We start from the raw sequence: 22,061 nt of genomic DNA on the forward strand, positions 1-22,061 counted from the left end.
GCATCAAACTTGTATATGCCGCTTCATACTAAAACACAATTAGCTCATGCCTTGTTGATGTCTAATATTCTATATGGTTTTGAAATTGTATCTGGTTGTATCGGTATCCACTTTTCTAGGTTACGGAAAATTATTAATGCAGTTGTACGTTTCGTATATAACATCTCAATGAGATACCACATTTCGGAACATGTTAAGCGTTTTTTGGGTTGTTCCTTTAATAACTTCGTTTCTTACCGAAATCTTTTAGTATTTTATATGTGTTGCCCCACGAACTCAGAATATTTTCCTATACTAATAATGTATTTAAGAAAAAACTCATTCAATACTTTGCAGCACGTTAAGAATTGATTCCTTCAAACTATTTTGAACATTGTATTTAAGTTATTGTTTGCTAAGACATCTACTAATGTATTTTTAAAATAGTTTTATGGTTGAGGGTCCAAGATAACTAATTTTGGATGTTCAATTACATTCGTACTTAGTATTTTTTTTATTAATGAATTAAATTTTATTTGTAAAAGAAAATTGTATACGCTCAGGATTGGATTTGTAAGCTGTGTAATATTTTATATGGTCTTATAGGCCTTTTATTACATGAATTAAATAAATAAATAAAATAAAATAAATAAATGTTTTGATTTGTTGTTCTTCAACAGCTTGTTTGACTTACCAATTTACTAATACATTGGCAATAATTGCATTTTTTACAATACATTCTCATTTTAGCCTTTCTCTTCTTGGTCAACTATGGTCTGCATAGCTTTCAACGAGGTGCGATCGCTTGTTTTCATGAGCTTTGTTCCTTTACTTTTTTAATAGCAAAAGTAACAAAAGAGAGAACTGTCAAAATTGCTCTCACCTAAAAAAGTTTTGCACAAAAGTAAAGGAACGGAAAAATAATAGATCTTTCAGCAATATCAAAAAAGCAAACATGGCGGCTTAAAAAATAACAAACAAAACTATGATTTTCAATTTTAACAATGAATTCACGCACACGATGTTTATCGAGAGAGGCAGAGAAAATCTCGTGTCTGTGAGCACACAAACAAAGCGGTTGCATTCGTAGTGGTTGACTATCGCTCTAGATCAGCGTCAGGCAAGAGAGCGCACACGTGCTCTCAGTAAACGGTTCTCTCTCCACACACACAATTCAACTATTTGAAAAAGCATGCACTCACACAATGACACCCCCAAAAGTATGCAATATAAATAGATGGTGCCTATCGCTGCTCTAGATTGCCAATTTTACTTGATTTATTACAATGTTAAGTACATTTTTATTTTTACCCCTAGAACTGTACCTTTCGATTTTCGGCATTTTAAAGATTTCTACCACATTATCCAACCAAAATGGCTAATATGTGGTATTTAGTCTCCCTTGGGGTTATGTATGCATTGCTGTAAGCATTGTCGATATAAGTTCACGTTTTCCTATGCCCCGAATAGAACGGTACCCTCCGATTTTCGGTATTTTGAAGGTTGTAGCAAATCTTTGATCCTCCGGGTGAAACTGGAGACCAGATGTTTTAATCTCCGACTAACTACAGATCCACAACCAAACTCATGCTTTATATCATAGTAGCTATAAGACAGTGCGTCACCTTTATGTATGGCGGTAATATCAGTCTTGTACTTTGCAAATACATCTGCTTCTCCTTAAAGACTCCGAACATTTCAAATCATGGTCCTTACAACGTTTGCAGGCATCATCAACTTAAGGGGTTATGGCCAATATAAAAAGGACATTAATTAATCTATTAAAACTATATTTGTATTCGTTTTGTTAAAGCGTCACACCTAGTCGTGCAGATAAAAAAACATCATTTTTATGATTTTTTCAGGAAAAGTACCAGGCTTTTTCCTTTACTTTTGAAAGTGGTAAAACCAGCAAAAGTAGGAAAAGTTGTAAACTGCTCTCATATGAATTGTATGGTGTCTGAAGTAAAGGAACGCTTGGCAATTGTTTTCTTTACTTAACATTTTATTTTTTATCTTATATAGTAATAATTTGAACTGATATATAAGTTATTGTATTTGCCGATTTTTTGAATGTTTGAAATACATTTTGCCGATTTTGGCTCCCGAAAATTGACGATTTTCGACCAAACTTATCTGGCATCACTGATGAGCGTTAGAAAAAGAAAATTTATTGTGGATTGTATGTAACATCGAAGTTTTAAAGGCGGTTTTCTCTAAATGGCATTTTTGAATGCGGTGCTCCACTGTAACCCGAAAACGAATGATTCGATCTTCATATGCTTTTGTGGGATTATTATACATATAACCAGTAAGGAAAGGATCAAAGTCGATTTCGATATAATTTTACACATTTATTTCCAGACAGAATTCAGTCACACATTCCAAATTTCATCGAAATCGGACATATACAGCCTGTTTGGTACAGAAAATACCTGAAATTGGCCGAAAATATATATGGGAGCTAGACCGAATTCAGTCACACATTCCAAATTTTGTTTGCTATATTGCGTGGAGCTATATCCAAATCTGAACCGATTTTCACCAAAAGCAAAAGCATTCTTCCTATGGCCAAAAAAATTGTAGTCCCAAGTTTTCAGCTGAATCTGACAAAAAATGCGACCGGTACGTTGCGAACAAAAATACATGAACAGACGGGCGGACGGACGTGCATAAATCGACTCAGGAAGTGATTATATGTATATCCCCAAAAGGAACTATGGGTCTATATCGATTCCTTTTGTACGTTACATACAAATGCACAAAGACATAATACCCCTTACCACAATGAAGAGTAGGGTATAAAAAGCGAAAGAACTTAAACATATTTGTTTGACGGATTTATTGCAAAAAAAAAATAATCCATTTTTTAGTCAAAATTGAAATTTTGACTTTGACAGTTCACCATTTTATTTTTACATGTATATTTTTTAATTCCATTTCGCTTAAGTCCGAGATTGTTAGGTTCTTAATGATCCCACAAAATCATATGTTGATCGGTTTATTCGGTGTCGAGCGACCATTTGTCAGAACATTGTGCAATATTATTCAACGAAAAAACCCCGAAAGTAGCTTAAGGCATGATCTATCAGATGAAAACAAAAGCTTCTAAAAAATTTGGTAGAATTCTTGTAAAAAAAATTAATGAAAAATTTAATTTTATGTGGCCATAACCCATTAAAATGTGTTTGTTTTTTTCATGATATGATATTTATGGGGTGTGGGTAACTAACCCTACGCCCAACGCAAGTTTGTATCATTTTTATTGGAGAACGCGAGGCACATGTTAGCTCACTACCTTTAATGGGTGTTGAAGGAGGTTCCCCAGTTGACACTACTGGGAAGTCAGTGTCCACCTGGGATGAAAGAGAAACCAAGATAAGTTCTGGGCTTTGCCATCTTATAGCCGGACAGGACCTTCACTTGGCATCTTACATCCCCTACGTCACCTTATTTTGATCCAATGTCTAATTTCTCACGATAATTATAAATAATGAACAAATAGAGTGGACTTAAAACAGGGTGTGGATGTCGATAATAGAGTACTTTTGGTCACTGCACCTGTCAACCAAATATACAGCATTCATAGTTGATTCCGCGAACAACCTCGCCTAATGTACAGCACATATCGTTGCATTATTTAAGGATGAACATATTGGAACAATGTCATCCGAGTATGCGGCTGCAAATAACATAGCCCCGTTTACTAAAACTTTTGTCTAATACCAGAAAATATATTTCTGGGACAATTTTAACATGAAAATAATTTTATTTTCATAATTTATGGTAACCGGAAGATGTTATATTTCATGTAACGACAATGCAAATATTTATCAATAATATTTAATACAATTTTATAATGGCTAATAAAAAGCGATATTTTATGTTTCCTTTATTTTCACAATTATGCAAAATAGAAAATTATTCTTTTTTAGATTTGCATAGCTAAGACATTTATTGCAAAATAAAAGGTTTAATAAAAAAACAAAACCTGTAAATGAACTCCACTCGATGAAGTCATTCCGTGAGAGCTGTTTACGAGCTATGTGGTTTTATTTCAGAATTTTAAAACAAGATTCTAGTTCATGCTGAGATTTAGTTCTAAATATTTTATTGATAATTGCAGGCCATTACAAATTTGAAAATATTTTTAAAATGCAAATCTGTTGCAGTTGGTTTTGTGGAATTTTAATTTATTTATGTATTTTTCTTTGTATTTTTGTTGAATTTATTTGTTGGCAGAACATATTTTTTGACATTTATGAATTGTTTACATTGCTATGAATGCTAATCATTTATCTTCTCTGCAGATACATTTGTTTTATGTGATTTGAACATTGATTAGCAGGTTATTTTTTTTATGGGCATATTAGACACTTGAACTCATCAAGTCTTTTGCAGGTACCCTTGCTATGCTTATGAGATTACAACACAGACGACGATTTTTGTCACAATTTTGGAAAATGACGATTTGAAGATTTTATGCCCTGAAATGACGATTTTTCACATTAGCCATTTTAACCAAATTTAACGAAAGAATTTAAAGAAAGCAATGTTGGAAACTCGATTTTATGAGCTCTGCAATTTCCAGCCTGTTTTTTTTTATATTTATGTATGTACATATCTGGAATACAGGTAGTTTGAGCTTTTTTGCCTCACAATCGAATTATATCAGTTGAAATTTTTCGTTTATGATTGTTAATGGATGAAAATCGTCAATCTCGTTTTGAAAAATATAGGAGTACAGCTTTCTGCGCTTTTCAAGAGGTCAGTTAGTTAGTCATGTCCGAAAGACATGAACGGTCACACAGTCACACAGTCAATCAGGCGATATTTGAGCAAAGCTGTCATTCAAACGGGCAGTGAATTTACCTTGCTGCATTGTTGCAAACTCGATAGCCGTAAGGGAAAATCTCATCTGATAAAGCCTTTTTATGGCGGTATTTAAGTGTTATTAATTTAGCTTTACTGATGTGGCTTCTATATCTTATGTCAGTCTCATTGTTATAACTATAAGGGGAAAATTCATATTAAGCGGTAACCAAACTTAGTTTTGGACAATGTTGACGATTTTTGATTTTCCAAATTTTATTGACGATTTGTCGATTTTTTTGACGATTTCCGATCAAAAACTATCGGGAACGCTGCCCGGGAGGACGCCCCCCATGTGGGTACGTCGGAGCTCTATGGGTAATATTGAAACAGAATGAGGATATGAAAGAAAGAAAGCAGTTAGGTGTGTTTTTCTCAGGTCATTGTAAATTTGGAATATAACTCGTATCATCAGAGTAATCGGTGTATTTTTGTGTGAAGCAAAGGACACCTGCAAAGTAGATGTTCAATCATTACTTTCTCTTTTGCAGTGAGCCGTAATGAGTCCAACAGTAATCTTCATTCCTAGCTTATGTAAAGAGAGAAGGGAAATTGTTCTTCGTTGAAAGATCGCAGGCCATAGTTTTAGAACTGCTCATATACAAACTGTGAAAATCGTCACTTTTCTAACTCTTGAAGTCTAAAAGCCGTTACTTCAACTTGAAACTGTGCCAGGATAACGGGAAATTGGAGATCTAGGATTACGTTTCAAGCAGCGTGATTAGTGCTTTTGATTGCTCCGGTGGTCAGAATTGACGCAGCCCTTTGTACACTTAATAGTTTTGACAGTAGTACTTATTCCCATGTCCCTGTCACCAGGTTAGGCTTAGATATGCAGAACCACTATTACATACCACCAGTATAAGACTTGTGGTTACCCAGACTCATAACTTTTGTCACTGGAGTTCTTGCAGGAGTAGAGTGCAATACTAACTTTCTTCGTCCGTTCCTCGATATTACTTTACCAACACAAGCGATAATCTTCGATTTAGGCGAGGTATTTAGCTTCGATAGAAAGTTCTAATGCAAGAATTAGTGGTTGGAAATCGGGAAGTTGGCGCTTCCTGGTGATTGGTACGAGGTCCGTTATTTCCGGGTTCTCTCTAAGAACATTTTTCAGTTCAAATTGTCAAATGTGGATTAACGGTTTACACAATTTTAAAACCATTAGTGCATAATTTATTTGTGAATAACTCATTTATCCATTAATGTGTATATTTTGTTTATCCACAAATAATCAGTTTATCCAAAAATAATCACTTTATCCACGATTGTGGATAATTTATTATTCACAAATGTGGATAATTTACTTGGGTGACGTAGGGGATGGAAGATACCAAGGAACGGCCCTGACCGGTTTTAACATGGCAAAGCCCAGGATTTATCTTGGTTCCTCTTTCATCTCAAGTGGACTCTGACCTCCCCGTGGTGTCACCTGGGGAACTGCCTTTAACACCTGTTAAAGGTAGTGAGCTAACATGTGCCGCGCGTTCACCCATAAGAACGTTAAAAACTTGAAAACAGCCTACTATGAAAAAACGAAAGAAAAGAAAAACAAACCCCTCTAAAGTTGACGAACCCCGCCAACGTTTTAAGGACCATGATCTGCGAATCTGCACCTGGAATGTTCGCACTCTTTATAGAGAAGATGCAGTCTTCGAATTGGCGGACGTACTTGAAAAGTACAAGGCCAATATTACTGACATACAGGAAGTACGATGGATTGGGAAAGGCGTCACAACAACACCTAAAGGTGACCCACTGTATTATAGCTGCCATGACGTAAAGCATGAGTTTGGTTGTGGATTCGTAGTTAGCCGGAGACTAAAACATCTGGTATCAAGCTTCACCCCAGTGAATGAAAGACTTGCTGCAATTCGAATAAAAGTTAAATTCTTCAACATCAGCTTTATTTGCGCTCATGCTCCCATTGAAGACAAGGACGAACAGACCAAATATATATTTTACGAGCGCTTAGAAGAAACATATGACCGTTGCCCTGCCCATGACGTTAAAATCATTCTAGGCGATTTTAATGCCAAAATTGGAAAGGAGAATATGTTTGGCCCAACAGTCGGGAAATTCAGTCTCCACAGTGAAACATCTGACAATGGTATGAGGCTGATAGACTTTGCAGCTGCAAAAACATTATTCATAAGGGCACCAGGCTGTCTCCAGATCAAAGAACAAGTAATCAAATTTATCATGTTGTGATAGATGGAAGACATTCAACGAGCATGTTGGATGTACGATCGTTCCAAGGCGCAAACATTGATTCGGATCACTACCTTGTTGCAGCAAAGGTACGTACCCGTATAAACGTTTCAAATAAAGCACGAACTGACACAACGCGGAAGTTGGACATCGATAGGCTGCAAACACAACAGATAGCCACAGCATATTCCACTCAACTAGCCCAATTGCTTAATGAGAGCACTCCTTGTCCCGATAACATAACAACACAATGGCAAAATATTGCCCACTCCATGCAAACAGCCGCAAAATCCATACTTGGATACCAGAGACCTCCACAAAGGAATTCATGGTATGGCCAGGAGTGTCGTGCTACTTTACAATCAGTAGCAACGCATAGCGAACGAGAGAGATATCGAGAGAAAAGGAGAAAAGAAACATCAAACAGATGGCTTTGGTATAGGCACATCCTCCTGTAGAGACCAGCAAGGTAATCTGGGAACAGATACAGATAGCGTGCTCAGGATATGGAAGGAACATTTCTCCAATCTGCTGGTATCCAATAGTAGCGAAGACGATGATACCACAGATCCAATCCCAGAAGATGGTATAGAATGTATACCGCCCGGCCAAGATGAGATAAAAACAGCAATCAACCGGCTGATGAATAATAAAGCAGCAGGAGCCGATGGCTTACCAGCCGAGCTGTTTAAACCCGGAGGCGACACGCTGATAAGTTGTATGCATCAGCTAGTTAGCACCATCTGGCAGGAAGAACGCGTACCCGACGATTGGAACCTGAGCATCCTGTGTCCCGTCCACAAGAAAGGAGATAAGACTGTATGCTCCAACTATAGGAGCATAAGTCTTCTCCCTATTGCTTATATGATAGTGTCATGGATATTGTGCGAACGACTAAAGCCAATGGTCAACGACATAATTGAACCATACCAATGTGGCTTTAGACCTGACAAGTCCACCATTGACCAGATATTTACCCTGCGGCAAATCCTGGAGAAGACCCAAGAGATGCAGATCGACACATATCACATTTTTGTCGATTATAAAGCAGCATTCGACAGTCCCCTCCGATCAAAGGTATTCCATGCAATGTCTGAATTTGGTATCCCCGCAAAGCTCATCCGGCTTTGTAAGATGACTTTAACTTATACTAGGTCCTCAGTTAAAATTGCAAAGAACCTCTCCGAACAGTTCAGTACCAAAAGAGGTTTCAGACAAGGAGACAGCCTTTCGTGTGACCTATTCAACATTTTGCTGCGAAAGGTAATACGAGATGCAAATGTCAAAAGAAATGGCACAATTTACACCAATAGCCACATGTTACTTGCTTGTGCTGATGACATAGACATCATGGGACGATCAGTAAAGGAAGTAACTGATACCTTTATGAAGGTCGAAGCAGAATCTGCGAAAGTGGGTCTTGCGGTAAACGGCGAAAAGACCAAATTGTATTGGCCAACAGATGCTACTATGGTTTAAGTAAGCAATTTAAAAACAAAGCCACATCTCGTCAAACAAAAATAACACTATACAAAACGCTGATACTACCCGTGCTAATGTATGGCTCCGAAGCATGGGTACTTACGCAAGCAGATAAGGCAGTGCTTGGAGTGTTTGAGAGGAAAATTCTTCGAAAGATCTACGGGCCGATTTGCATGACGTCGTATGAACCACGAGCTATATCAGCTATACACATATATAGTTTAACTTATCGAGATGCAACGATTGCGTTGGCTAGGCCATATCATAAGAATGAGCGATGATGAATCCGCTAAAAAGGCGTATGAATACATGCCACATGGCGGTGCACGCAGAATCTGCAGGCATAAGCTTCGATGGAGCATACAAGTGGATGAAGAAATGAAAGGGAGCGGTATTCCAGAAAGCGAAGCGAAAAACAGAGATAATTGGAGATCTTTTCTTAGTTCGGTCTATGGAACAAATGTTTTGTAATGGGCCAGCTAAGTAAGTAAGATAATTTACTTATCTACGAAAGTGGATAATTTATTTATCCACGATAGTGGACAATTTGTATTTCCAAAAATGTGGTTATTTTATTTATCCACAAATGTGTATAATTTAATTATCCACAAAAGCGAAAAATGTATTTATTAAAAATGTGGATAATTTTTCTATCCTCAATGGTGGATAATTTATTTCTCACAAATTTGGATAATTTATATAATTTATAATTAATTATTTTTAATTATCCACATTTGTGGATAAATAAAATATCCACATTTGTGGGAAATACATTATCCACCTTTGAGGATAAAAAAATTATCCACATTTTTAATAAATACATTTCCCGCTTTTGTGGATAATTAAATTATCCACATTTGTGGATAAATAAAATAACCACATTTCTGGAAATACGAATGTGGATAATTTAATTATTTATCGACGATAGTGGACAATTTGTATTTCCGGAAATGTGGATAAATTATTTATCCAAAAATATGGATAATTTGTTTATCCACGAATGTGCACAATTTTATATCCACAAAAGTGGATATTTTTTTTTTCACAAAAGTTGATAATTTTTTATCCACAAAAGTGGATAATATTTTATTCACAAAAGTGGGTAATTTATTTATCGACCAAAGTGGATAATTGTTTATCTACAAATGTGGTCATTTTTTATCCACAAAAGTGGATAATTTTTTATGAAAAAAGTGGGTAATTTATTTATTCTCATGGGTGGATAATTTATTTTTCCACTAATGTGGATAATTTCGTTATTCACTGAACTCTCTACCATGTGGGAATTTATGATTCTGAGTCTTTCAGAGTCTCTACTCAGAGTTATTCCACGTCCCGTCGCTCCGCTTAATACTGCCTATGCTTCGTTTACTTTCTCTATAGTCTCACTAAAGCTGATCCAAGACTTTAGTTTAGCTTCCTTGATTTCGCTATTGTACTTTTTAAATTAACCTTATAGGCAATCCAAACTGTTTGGTGTTCTATGGGAAGAAGTCCGAATCTTCTGTGAGAAGGGTTTTTTGCCTTCTATGGAAAGACTTGTTTGTCTTCTATAAGAAATCCTTTCGGTCTTCTATAAAACTTTGTCTCCTTCTATAAGAAAACTTTCAAGTCTTAATTGAGTCGACCTATTCTTCTCCTATGATCAGGCATTCTCATCTTTCTTGAGGATACATTCTGATATTCTTTGGTACAACATTCTGCTCATCTATGGAAAGATCTTCTGGTCTGCTTTGCTTTTGATACATACATACATATGTTTTCACAAGCATCCGTGATGGGACAAGGGAGACTTTTCTTACATCAATAATTGTATCTCGTTTCATATTAGCTCAATTATACAGGACCTACTTTTTATAGCCCAATCCGAACGGCATGTCTTACGACACCACCTCTAGAAAAGTTTAGCTTTTCATAAGAATATTAATATCTCGTACGTTTGACAACATTGGCTTCTTAAAGTTTTAATTGAAAACAAATTCCTAAAACTCATAGCTTTGTCGTTATAATTGTTCCTAATATTATGCTTAGACACAGCCTTTGTTGTGTTAAATAAAAACACCATAAGTACGAATTGTTTTGTCAGCCCCAACAGTATTAGTGTTTAAAAAAAATATCAATTAGTTTCATTAATGTTTTAGCCTTTTGACCCAATGGAGAATGGTTTTATTTTTTGGTTCGATATCAAAGCAATTGTTCACACGTGTCAAGACCCACCCACATTTATAGTGAATTAGCTAATCCAGTTTTACGACAATAAAGAATTCTTATCCCTTTAAAATAAATTATAAAAACAGTGATACCCTTCCCCCACAGCACCTATTTCAAATCAAATGAAAAGCGCTGATAAACAAAAACCAGCTCACAAACCCCTTCCTGATTTCCTTGTGGGAACTGAATAGCAACAATTTTGTTTAATTATTCTCATGAGTGCAATAAGAAAAAGTTCTGTTACGGTGCTGTAAATTCCGTTGGTAACACATCATAAGACCACCACCATCGCACCATATGTGAAGCATGGAATTGCTCTACATAAACGCAAACAAAAGACTTAAGAAACAAACCTTGGCCGGGCCAGTTAGGCCAGAAGTAATCACAACTTTTAAGTGATCGAATACCTTTTATAGAGACTTGCAATAAATTAATTATAACTGTATAATGTAATATATTTATGCAGAAATTAAAGACAACAACGACAACAACAATCAGTGCAATATATAAAACAAAGACAAATTAAAAAAAAGAAAAACAGCAACAACGACAACAAACGAATCAATGAAAGTTGCTTTTGACATGACGTTAAGAGTCCATTGCCAATGTAAGTTGTGTGGCCACAATTTGTTGTAGCTGTTGCTGGTGCTGTTGCTTTTGTTGTTGGCCGCTTCTCACACCAACAACTACATATTATAAAAGGGGCAACATTTTTATTGTTGTTGCTGCTGCTAAACTCATATTAAATCGACACGTAAGTAAGTATTTCTTGCTGCCGCATGTAGGTTGAAAGGTGGCGGCACTCTGCCAACTTTATAACAGAATGTTCGTTTTTCTCCAGCTTGTTTCTAAATCTTAAAGTTGTTATTGTTGATGCTGCTGTTGTTGTTGTTAGCCACAAATAATAATATCGACGACTATGTTGTACACCCAACTAAATATACATTTCATACAACAACAAGATACACATACCTTATAGAAATAATCATATTGTTGGAATCAACAGAAAAATGCGATCAGTTGCAAATTGTTGTTTTTATTGTTTTTTTTTTTTCCTTTTTTTATTTTAAAGAGAATTGCAAAAAGTTTGAGGTCTGCAAGAAAAAAAATTTAAAACTAAAGGAGAACTAAATGCTGAATTGTTCAACTAAAATGTTGAACTTTGATTGCAACAAGAAATATTGTGAAGAGGAAGAAGAATGCAAAAATTCATAAAGGAATTTTTGAAAAGAGTGGGGGTGGTCGACTATAAATTACCATACCAAGCAGCGTATAAAAACATACTAGCAAGCGATTGCAATTGTTTGTACCATTTTTTTACATTCGCAGCCTTATGGGTGCTGGAGCTATAAACACTTTGTTACGATCAATAATATGCCTCATTGAAATAATGGGTTTAGACCCCACCAATGTAATACCATTCTATTCCAGATTATTTAGAGTCGATCTTTCCATGTCTGTCTAGATGACGGTATGACTCTCGAAGGTAGTGACCGACTTGAGCAAACTTTGCATATCGTAAAATTTTTTCCAAACTTAGATCAGATTCGGAAATGGACTATATCAGTCCACTCGTTTTTGTACCTTTCGAGAATATTTTCCCATTGTCTTAAATAGCGAGGAAGACAGAATAATAATCTCTCGCTCTCTCCACAAACAGCGTGTGCGTTAATGCATTGCTAAAATTAAAAATCATTGGAACAAGCGACAACAGAACCTTCTTCATTGACTTCTGAACGAAGACTGAGTGGTGGTTGTTCTGTTGTTATTCTCATCAAGGGCACGTGTGCCCCTTTTTGCCGGATGCTGCTTTAGATAATGTGTGAATAGGTTTCCTTGCTTTGGGCATGCTAATCACTTTCACCTCTTTCCATAGACCAGGTCTGAGAAATGCACACGGGCCTTAAAAATCTCTGTAAGGTTTGCTAACAAAGGTTTCGCTGTGTATTGAAACATGGCTGGTATTGTACCATCCGGTCCCGGCGATTTGTAAGGCTGAAAGCTGCTAATCACCCATTGTAGACTTGGAAGGCGGGATTTATTATGGCTTCTTATAGCAGGTCATCAATCAAGATCCAAGCAACAAGCGAGCCCCTGATAGTAGATGTAGGGACTCTAGTAGAAAGTTAGTCAACATACTATCGTTCCGCTTAATACTACCTATAGATTTGGGATCTTGCGAAAACTGGCCGCCTTGTTTACTTCCTTTGTAGACTTGCTAAAGCTGATCTGGTGCATGATCGTACTATTCACCAGGAAGCGCAGGCTTACCAATTTCTAGTTACCAGTTCTTGATGGAGTTACACTAGAACTTCTTCTCGAAGTTAAATGCATCGGTACGATCCTGGACCATCGGATGACGTGGAAAAGGAATATTGAGGAGTGGACAAAGAAAGGTCTTATTACACTCTACTCTTGCAAGAATCGCATTGTCAAAAGTTGGACACTCAGACCACACGTCATACACGGGTTATATGTAAACGTTGTTCTGCCCATCTTAACTTATGTTAGACTTATCTGGTGGCAAGCACTATAAGGCACTACTATCCAAACTATCAAGAATCAAAAACACCCCTCAGGCTGCGTTGAACGTGGTTCCTGGATATCCTGGTCCAATTTTAAGCTGAGAAGAGGGCTTTTAGATTTCGTGAGCCAGGAACGTGAAGAGTTTCACAGTTGGAACATGTCTTAAACTCAACTGATAAGCAGTTTGAATCGGGAGACAATAATCGCACAAGCTAGTATATGCTCACCTCTTTCCATGCGCAGACATTTGGGCTGAAGGTCATTTTATGCGGAATGATACAAGATGGAGAAAGACGACGGTGTCTATATTGTAATATTTTACCCTAACGTATCGGACAACTGCTTCGAGAATCTCCCCCACAAAAGCATACATTTTCAAGTGCAGTATAATGTTCTAGAATAGGTTTAAAATGTTCACTTGTGGTCTCCATTGCATCAATATAATTGTTAGGTGAAAAGTCTGCTTCCTGAGAATATGGTTACGAAAAAACGACTGACAACATTGATCAAATCTTTGCACATCGAAATATTTTTCTCAAATTAAGATGAAATATGAACTATATCGGACCAACTCATAATGTGGTCTCTCCAAAAAATTAAAACTTTTCACTTAAGGACTTTTGGAGGATTGTTTTAAATTTTTTACCGAAAGTAGTCCTTGTGGTCCTGATTACATCGATATCATTTTTTGTAGACAAGTTCATTTTTTTTTATATAATGCCACCGTGGTGCAATGGTATGTACGCCCGCCTTGCATGCTGAAGGTCGTGGGTTCGATTCCCTGGCCGGTCAACATCAAACATTTTTCAGCTGTGGCAAAATACCCCTCAGTAATGTTGGCGACATTTCCTGAGTATTTCAGCCATGTAAAACTTCTCTACAAAGTTGTGTCTAAAGACACGCCATCCGGACTCGGCGATAAACAGTAGGTCCATATCATTGAGTTAATATGAATCGGGGTGCACTCATTGATATGAGAGAAGTCTCCCTTGTCCCTTCAGGGATGTTTGTGAAACAATTATAATGCCACGAAAGTTCAAAGTAGAATTCAAAGGTGATAACTCAGTTTCAACAAGTGAAAGTTGAGAAAGTGTCGAGATCTATAGATTCCACACTCATTGCATTGGTCCTCGACCAAGACGGCAAAGTCACAGTTTTCCAAGAGAATGTAAGGAAGTCAAAGAAACCAAAGACTACACATAAAGTGCAGAGCATGCGGAGAGGACGACGAAAAGTTGGAACACTACCTCTGTCATTGCCCAGCCTTCGCGACGCTAAGAAATCAATTTTTGGGAAATAATATAATACAAGAACTCAGGCAAATTAGAGCAAGCGAGTTCAAAAACTTAAGAGATTATGTCAATGGTACATAATTTCTAAACTGACACATTTATTTTCTAATAAATTAAACAAAACAAAATGTATCCTTCTTTAGGCTTCCGAAATTAGAGTGCACAACAGGCCTACTCTGGCTTAAGTGTATGCCTATACGGGTATGTGGCGAGTCCCAAAACGCACCTCTTTTCAACCTAATCTAACACCTAAATTCTCTGAGACGGTTTCTTCTGTCTACCAAAGAAGACCTTAAAAGGTATTCTGCCTACTCTTAGGTTTACTAAAAAGTGTACTAGATAATAGCTTAAACAATCTTCTGTCTACTGGAGAATACCTTAAAAGTTCTTCTGTCAACTATAGAAGACCTTAAAAGGTCTTTTGTCTACTAGAAAAAGTCATTGAAAGGCCTTCTATCTACAAAAGAATACCTTTAAAGTTCTTCTGTCTACTAGAAAAGTCCTTAAAAAGTGTTCTGTCGACTAGAGAAGACATTAAAAGGTCATCTAATAGAACTTAAAAGGTCTTGTGTCTACTACAAAAGACTTTAAAAATAATACCCTAAAATATCTCCTGTCTACTGAGAATAAACTAAAAGGTCTTTTACCTACCAGACCTTAAAAGGTCGTACCTTAAAAAGCCTTTCGTGTACTAGAGAAGACATTAAAGGGTCTTTTGTCTACTAAAGAATGCCTTAAAAGGCCTTATGTTGAGTCTAGAAAACCGTAAAAGGTCTTCTGTCTACTAGAGAAGACTTTAAAAGGTCTTCTGTCCACTTGAGAAGGTCCTAAAAGTTATTCTGTCTTCTAGAGAAGACATTTAAAGGTATTCTGTCTACAAGAGAATACTTTAAAATTTCTTCTGTCGCAGGGTTCCTCAGCTGGCTAACTCCCCAATCCCATACTAAGGAGTTAGAGGTGAGAATGATCTACGAGTATGAAACCACTCGACAAAGGTACAAAGGCACGAAGATGGAACAATGATGTTTTGTTGTAGCGTCGACCGCTTCAAAGACCGCTTGTCCGCAGTTCACCAATCCGAAACCACTACCAGTGGTCGTGATGAGAATGAGGAACTGCAACCAGTCTTGAAAAAGTCGACACTATCTCAGCCGGGTCATACATCTGTTTACTATGCCTCTGTGACGATAAAGGTTAGTCAGAAAATCAGTACTAAAGAGGTGTTCAGGCAGCGCATCTTCGCAGTAACTTTGTACGTTTACGAAGGCATACAAAGACAGTGGGAAGCCACTTCTTCGCTGGAACCTGGCACATCTAACCTGAAGCATATTTTCTAAATTCCTTTCTGAAGAAAGTCGGACTTGTCATAAAATTTACGATCGCTCATTCTGAGTAGTTAAACGACCAGACTTATACGGTGTTCTTCGTCTCAAATGCGGACAAGGTGAGAACGGGTATAGTTGCTAAAAACGAATTTTAGTAATGCGAATGGAAATAGTACGCCGACCCACCAAGCAAAGTCACTCAGGAACTGTTGAATGAGTTGGGAATCATAGGTCTGGTAATTCCAGGATTCGACGCGACACAATTGCTAGGGGTGAATTCCTATTCAACTTTATTCTAAATTGTAATTTATGAATATGCTATAGGGGTAACACGCCATGTTTTTAGAGTAGGATTTCTAAGGATTTCTAAAAAAGTATTTCTTTTCTTTTTTTATACTTGGTGTCGAAGAGAGTTGTCATAGGAATTCCAGGACAATAGATTGAGACAAAATCAGGGCGCTGACGGCTTAAAAATTGTGTGAAAATTGTGATTTTCACAGAGGAAGAAGTCAAGAGAGCTGTGAATATCCTTACCTCTTACAGACATGCTATGAGGATTTCTGTCCAAACACTTAACGAGTAGAAAATTCCAACAGATTTGGTGAACCAAACAGTTATCTACGTACGTAAATAAGTACATAGATATGTTTCCATAACATCCCGAAGGGATAAGGGAGTCTATAGAGAGCCACTTGGTGCAGTGGTAAGCACGTCCGCCTTGCGCTCAGAGGGTCTGCGGTTCGATCTCTGGTGGCAAATTCCCTCAGTGTAATGCTGGCATACATTTCCTAAGTATTCACGGTGCGCCTTAACTAACTTTAAATGAAAGGTGCTTACACCTAGAAAGTTTTTGCGGATTCTGAAACTATAATGTTCATAGATGAGAAAAATTGAGAAACAAAAAAATCTCCCAAAGGATTTTTAAAACAATCGCGGTCAAAGTTCACATTTTTGGGGTTTGTTTATGTTTTCACGATTTTGCTTGTAAACCACAAGCAAAAAGCATTTCGGCGACTTTTCTCTTTTTTGGATTTTTCTTATCTATGAACATTGCTGTTTCAGAATCCGCACAAATTTCCTAGGTGTAAGCGGTTTTCATTTAAAGTTAGTTAAGGCGCACCGTGTATTTCAGGCATAAAAAAACTTCTCTACAAGTGCTGTCGTAAGACACGACGTTCCGACTCGACGATAAAAGTAGGCCCCATATCATTGAGCCAATATGAATTGCCGTGCACTCATTAATATTGGAGTAGTTTCCCTTGTGACCTGCAATCAGCAAGCCATAATCAATCCCATACTGAAGTGGATGAATAGGTTATAATTGGATAAACTAGCCTCGAAAGACTTCAAAGGGTTATTAACAGGGACGGGATAATATAATACCAGCTACGCTTCAGAACGCAGCGATATCGGTGTTAGCTATCCCGATGAAGATTTTTAAGGGCTACACGCATTTCAAAAACAGACCTTATCTATGGATAGATATAAAGGTGACATACATCCCCAAAGTAGGGGAAACCGACAGGACATTGAAATTAGGACACGATTGTATTTATCAAAGATCAACATCAAGGGCATGTTGGTAGCAACCGCTTTACATGAGGTGGTGGTTAGTTGAATTGAGAAGAATATGGATAAGTCATACATTACTTTGGCGGCTTTTCTCGATTTAGAATGTACCTCCGCAAACTTTCCTATTTGCAGCCACCAGTTTTGGATAGAGTTACTCTCAGTACAATCCTGGACCATCGCATTACATGAACAAGTAAAAAAGGCGTTAAGTTCGGCCGGGCCGAGTTGTATTAAAGTAAAATGGAACAACCAGTTTCATTTCGTTTATGAAGAGGACTAAATAACAACATTGAGGCCATAACCTTAAAAAAACCTAAAATTGGGAGGTACCGTTTTATTGGGACTATATGAAGGCGCGGACCTATACCGACAAATTTCATATGGAAAGTTTTGTACCTCAAATGAAGACCGAAGACCTCAAAATACCGAAAATAGGGGGCTACCGTTCTATGGAGGCTATATCAAAACTAGGACCGATATAGACCATTCGCAATACCAAACATCCTAGGAGTAATAGAAACTTCTATACCAAATTTCAAAGCTCTATCTTAAAAATTGGGAGCTGTATCTTAATTTCAACAGACGGACGGACAGACAGACGGACATTGTTATATCGCTTTAGAATTTTAGCCTGATCAAGAATATTTATACTTTATATGGCCTCCGATGAATATTTCGATGTGTTACAAATGGGTGCCACCGTGGTGCAATGGTATGCACGTCCGCCTTGCATGAAGAAGGTCGGGGGTTCGATTCCCCGTCCAGGCAACATCAAACATTTTTCAACGGTGGCAAAATACCCCTCAGTAATGTTGGCGATATTTCCTGAGTATTCCAGCCTTGAAAAACTTCTCCACAAGTGGCTCGGCGATAAACAGTAGGTCCCATATCATTGAGCTAAATATGAATCGGGGTGCACTCATTGATATGAGGGAAGTCTCCCTTGTCCCGTGTGGGATGTTTTTGTTGTACAAACGGAATGACAAATTTAATTTTACCCTCCATATTATGGTGGAGGGTATAAAAACGAATATCTGCAAGAACTTCATTGGCAAAGGTTGGGTACTCAGTACATATGTCATACACTGGTCGTATGTGGTCGTGGTTTTGATAACATATGATGAATTTGTCTGGTGGCAGGCACTTCGGATAATGTACTACGTTCGAAACTACCAAGTGTGCAATCGGCTGCGTCAATTCTGGTCACTGAACAATCAAAAGCACATCTCCAGATGTGTTATGTGCGACGACAGCTTTTAGCCTTCGAGAGTAAGGTCAGGACCTGGCGAAGGTCTTAAACTTAATTGATAACATTAAACATTAAATAATTACTCCGAACAGAGACATTTGTGGCAGAAACTAAATTTCCTCTAGACGACCTGACAAAGTATACAGCATCATTTAAGAAGATATTTATTCTATGAGGAAAGCAGCAAAGTTGGTTAGAAATCTTGAACTCAGTGTCCTTAAATGCAGAAGGGATCTATATGATATGGGTAATATCGTTAAACGTTGCTGTGTTCCAGGACATAGTAACATAAGCAGATAAACTAGCTCGGGATGGCTCTAAGTAGATCGATTTACCAACTGATGAATGTGTTAGGCAACCGATGTTATGGCACCAGAACCGCAGATGGCTTATGGAATGTAGAATATCCAAAGCAATACGGCTTGGGATCACTTATCGTAGAACCATTTCCCTTCTATCACTCGACAAATTAGGGATGAAGATTACAGTGGGACTTATTACGGGTCACTGTACGGTGAAACTGTATTACGGACTCTAACTTAAAGATGTGATGACAGTGTCGTCTACTGTTGTAGACTATGTAGAGATGCAGAAGAGGTAGAAACGGATCGATAGATTTTTTCACCTTCTTATCAGACATAGATCCCATGCGCTGTTTAAATTTTTCCAAAAACCTTCTAACTATTTCACTTCTTTCTTACTCTTTTTCTGTTCTAACTAAAACATTGAGCAGAAATAATACATCAATGTCTTGGAAACTTCTTCATCTTCAATTCAAAAAGCAATCACAATTAAATCTTCTCATCACCACTGGCTTGCATATTTATCTATCTGGGATGAGCACACTGCGCCAAAGGTTTCAGATTGAAGTGGTTTTTGTTTTTGGAGGTAGCACATCCTTAAACCTAACTTAGATCAAGTTCCAAGATGAACTATGTTGGCTCATTTCTTTAGGTATCTCTTCCACAATAGTTTAAGACATTTGCTCTTAAATCTAGTTTAAGTTATTTGTCGGAACGAATTGAAATTAAAAAAAAATTAAAAATGAAAATTTACTGCATGAGCCAGGAAGCCACGGGTGCGGTTTGAACCTGGGTCCTCTCTAAAAAAAAGTCAATGTTGCCGACGTCTTAGCGTTCTAAGCCACTCCCAATCTATCAATCTTCCTTTGATTGTATAAGAGTGATTCTGGGATGATCGGAGACACTGGGTAGACATGATAGTAAACAAGTAAAAAAGTATAAGTCGGTTTTGCCGACAGAATACCCTCAGCCTGGGTGAAGTGAAACACAAAGTTTTCCCAATAAAAACTTTTGTATTTAGGACGTTTTCAGAATTTTGGGCTTAAGAACTTGCCGACAAAAATATGGATTTTGATTAAAGCAGAAGAGTTTTGCGGGGGTACCTAAGTGGGAAGTGGGTCTTATTTTGGGAGACATTCCTCTCCATAGATACCGCACCCACCAGTCATTTCAGTTGATCACCATATAATTTAGACTATTATATCAGGGAACATGGACTTGCCCACGAAAAACGTATTATCGCTGTAAATATGGGAGTACCTTCGGTAAAAATTTCCAAAGGGTCTTCGAACAGACCCTTAAAAGCACTTAAACAAAGACGAGGAACATTTGTGTGGGTGGTACCTCAGACAGTGGACAGATAAGGCCCACTTTTGAACATAAACTAAGTTTGGACACAGTATTTCGAGATCCAAAGTTTGTACCAAATCTATTGTTCCGTTTATGAGAAATCGCGCGTGTCATTTTAGGGAATATTTTCAAACTTTTGTGGGGAAGGGAAGCACCACCTTCGAATTTTGTCTAATATTCGAAGAAATATTACCATATGCAAAGATGTACCAATGCAGTATTCGGTTCGAGAGTTGTCGTGCGCACCAGCCACTGCACTTGCTTGCCGTACGGTTTTTTAGGGTGGGAGGTACCCGAAGGAGTTGACATATATATTTCATACAATAATCTGAGCTATTCCTCGTAGAAATATCACGATGTGCAAAATACGGACCAAATCTGTTACTGCCTTCGAGGTGCGCACCATTTTAGCCAAAAGTTTTTAACTGTTGTGGTTCAGGTAGCCAAAGGAGATGACCGATATGGCCCATCTTAGAACTTGATTTAACTTTGCGCAAAATATTACGACTTCCAAATTTTGGATCGAATTGACTTATCCGTTGAAGTGTTATCGTGTCCTTCATCCACTACATATGGTGGCTTAGTGGGTTTTTACAGCTTTCGAGGAAGTATGGACTTGCCCCTGAAAAAAAACGTGTACTGTCGTAATGGGGGTTCGCTGCCTACCAGTTGTTACAACAAAAATCAAAAAGATTCGAGAGGAGGTCATAAATTGCACTTTTCGGAAATTTTGTGTGAGAGGTATCCGAAGGAGTAGACCGATATGGCCCATCGTCGAACTTAAACTAAGTTTGGGCAAAATATTACGAAGTGCAAAATTTGGTTCGAATCGGTTGATCTGTTCGAGAGTTATCGTGCACACCAGCCAGACAGACATACGGTTGGACATGTCTAAATCGTCTCCAAATTGTCTGAAACGAATTTCGTCCAGACATACTTATGGTCTAGACCCGTTATTTCGATGAGACACATTTTTTGTAGTATCAGAGTGTATCTACCCTCGTTAGCCTAAAGACTGAGGGTATAAAAAGGCTTCAAAAATACTTCACAACAAACAAGTTGCAAAAGTTTAGTATAAATACAACGTTTTCAAAATCAGGCTTTGTGTAGCACCACATCTGCTATGCCTGATGAGCTGAATAACCACCAGCGAAACAATCGTAGAATATTGGTTGTGGACTTCACTATATATCACTTTTTCAATACAAACTCCTTAGGTCATGATAGGATCAATTAATTCAATTAGTTATAATTTTATTTCCATACATTCGTGGGCAATGATCCGTGGATTGTGTATTTTATTCGTGTAATCAATTGAATGTAAGATCGTTGGCAGTGAAAACGAGTATCATCTATCCCCAGTCAAAACTATAGAATTGTTGAAAAATACTTTTGACTTTGCTATTCTTTGGATTTTCATTACTAGCAATATTTGTTATCCTCAAACTCCAATAGAAATAGGGTAGGGTACTAAATTTGTTTAGTGGTGATGATTGTGGAAATAGTTAATTTGTTTCCGATAACCATTGGATTCAATGAACATTCATTACAACAGTCTAACTAAACTGGCGAAACCCCAAAGAAAAGAAACCAAAAATCGACGAGGATTGCTACATTTTACATTCTCAAACAAAAGGGTGGAGTGTAAGGCGAGCAAGTTATGTCGAATTGAATGGTTTGGGAGGCA

This window comes from Musca autumnalis, unplaced genomic scaffold (genome assembly GCF_047663935.1).
Source record: "Musca autumnalis isolate F117 unplaced genomic scaffold, ASM4766393v1 scaffold_5, whole genome shotgun sequence".
NCBI classification, from domain to species: Eukaryota; Metazoa; Arthropoda; class Insecta; order Diptera; family Muscidae; genus Musca; species Musca autumnalis.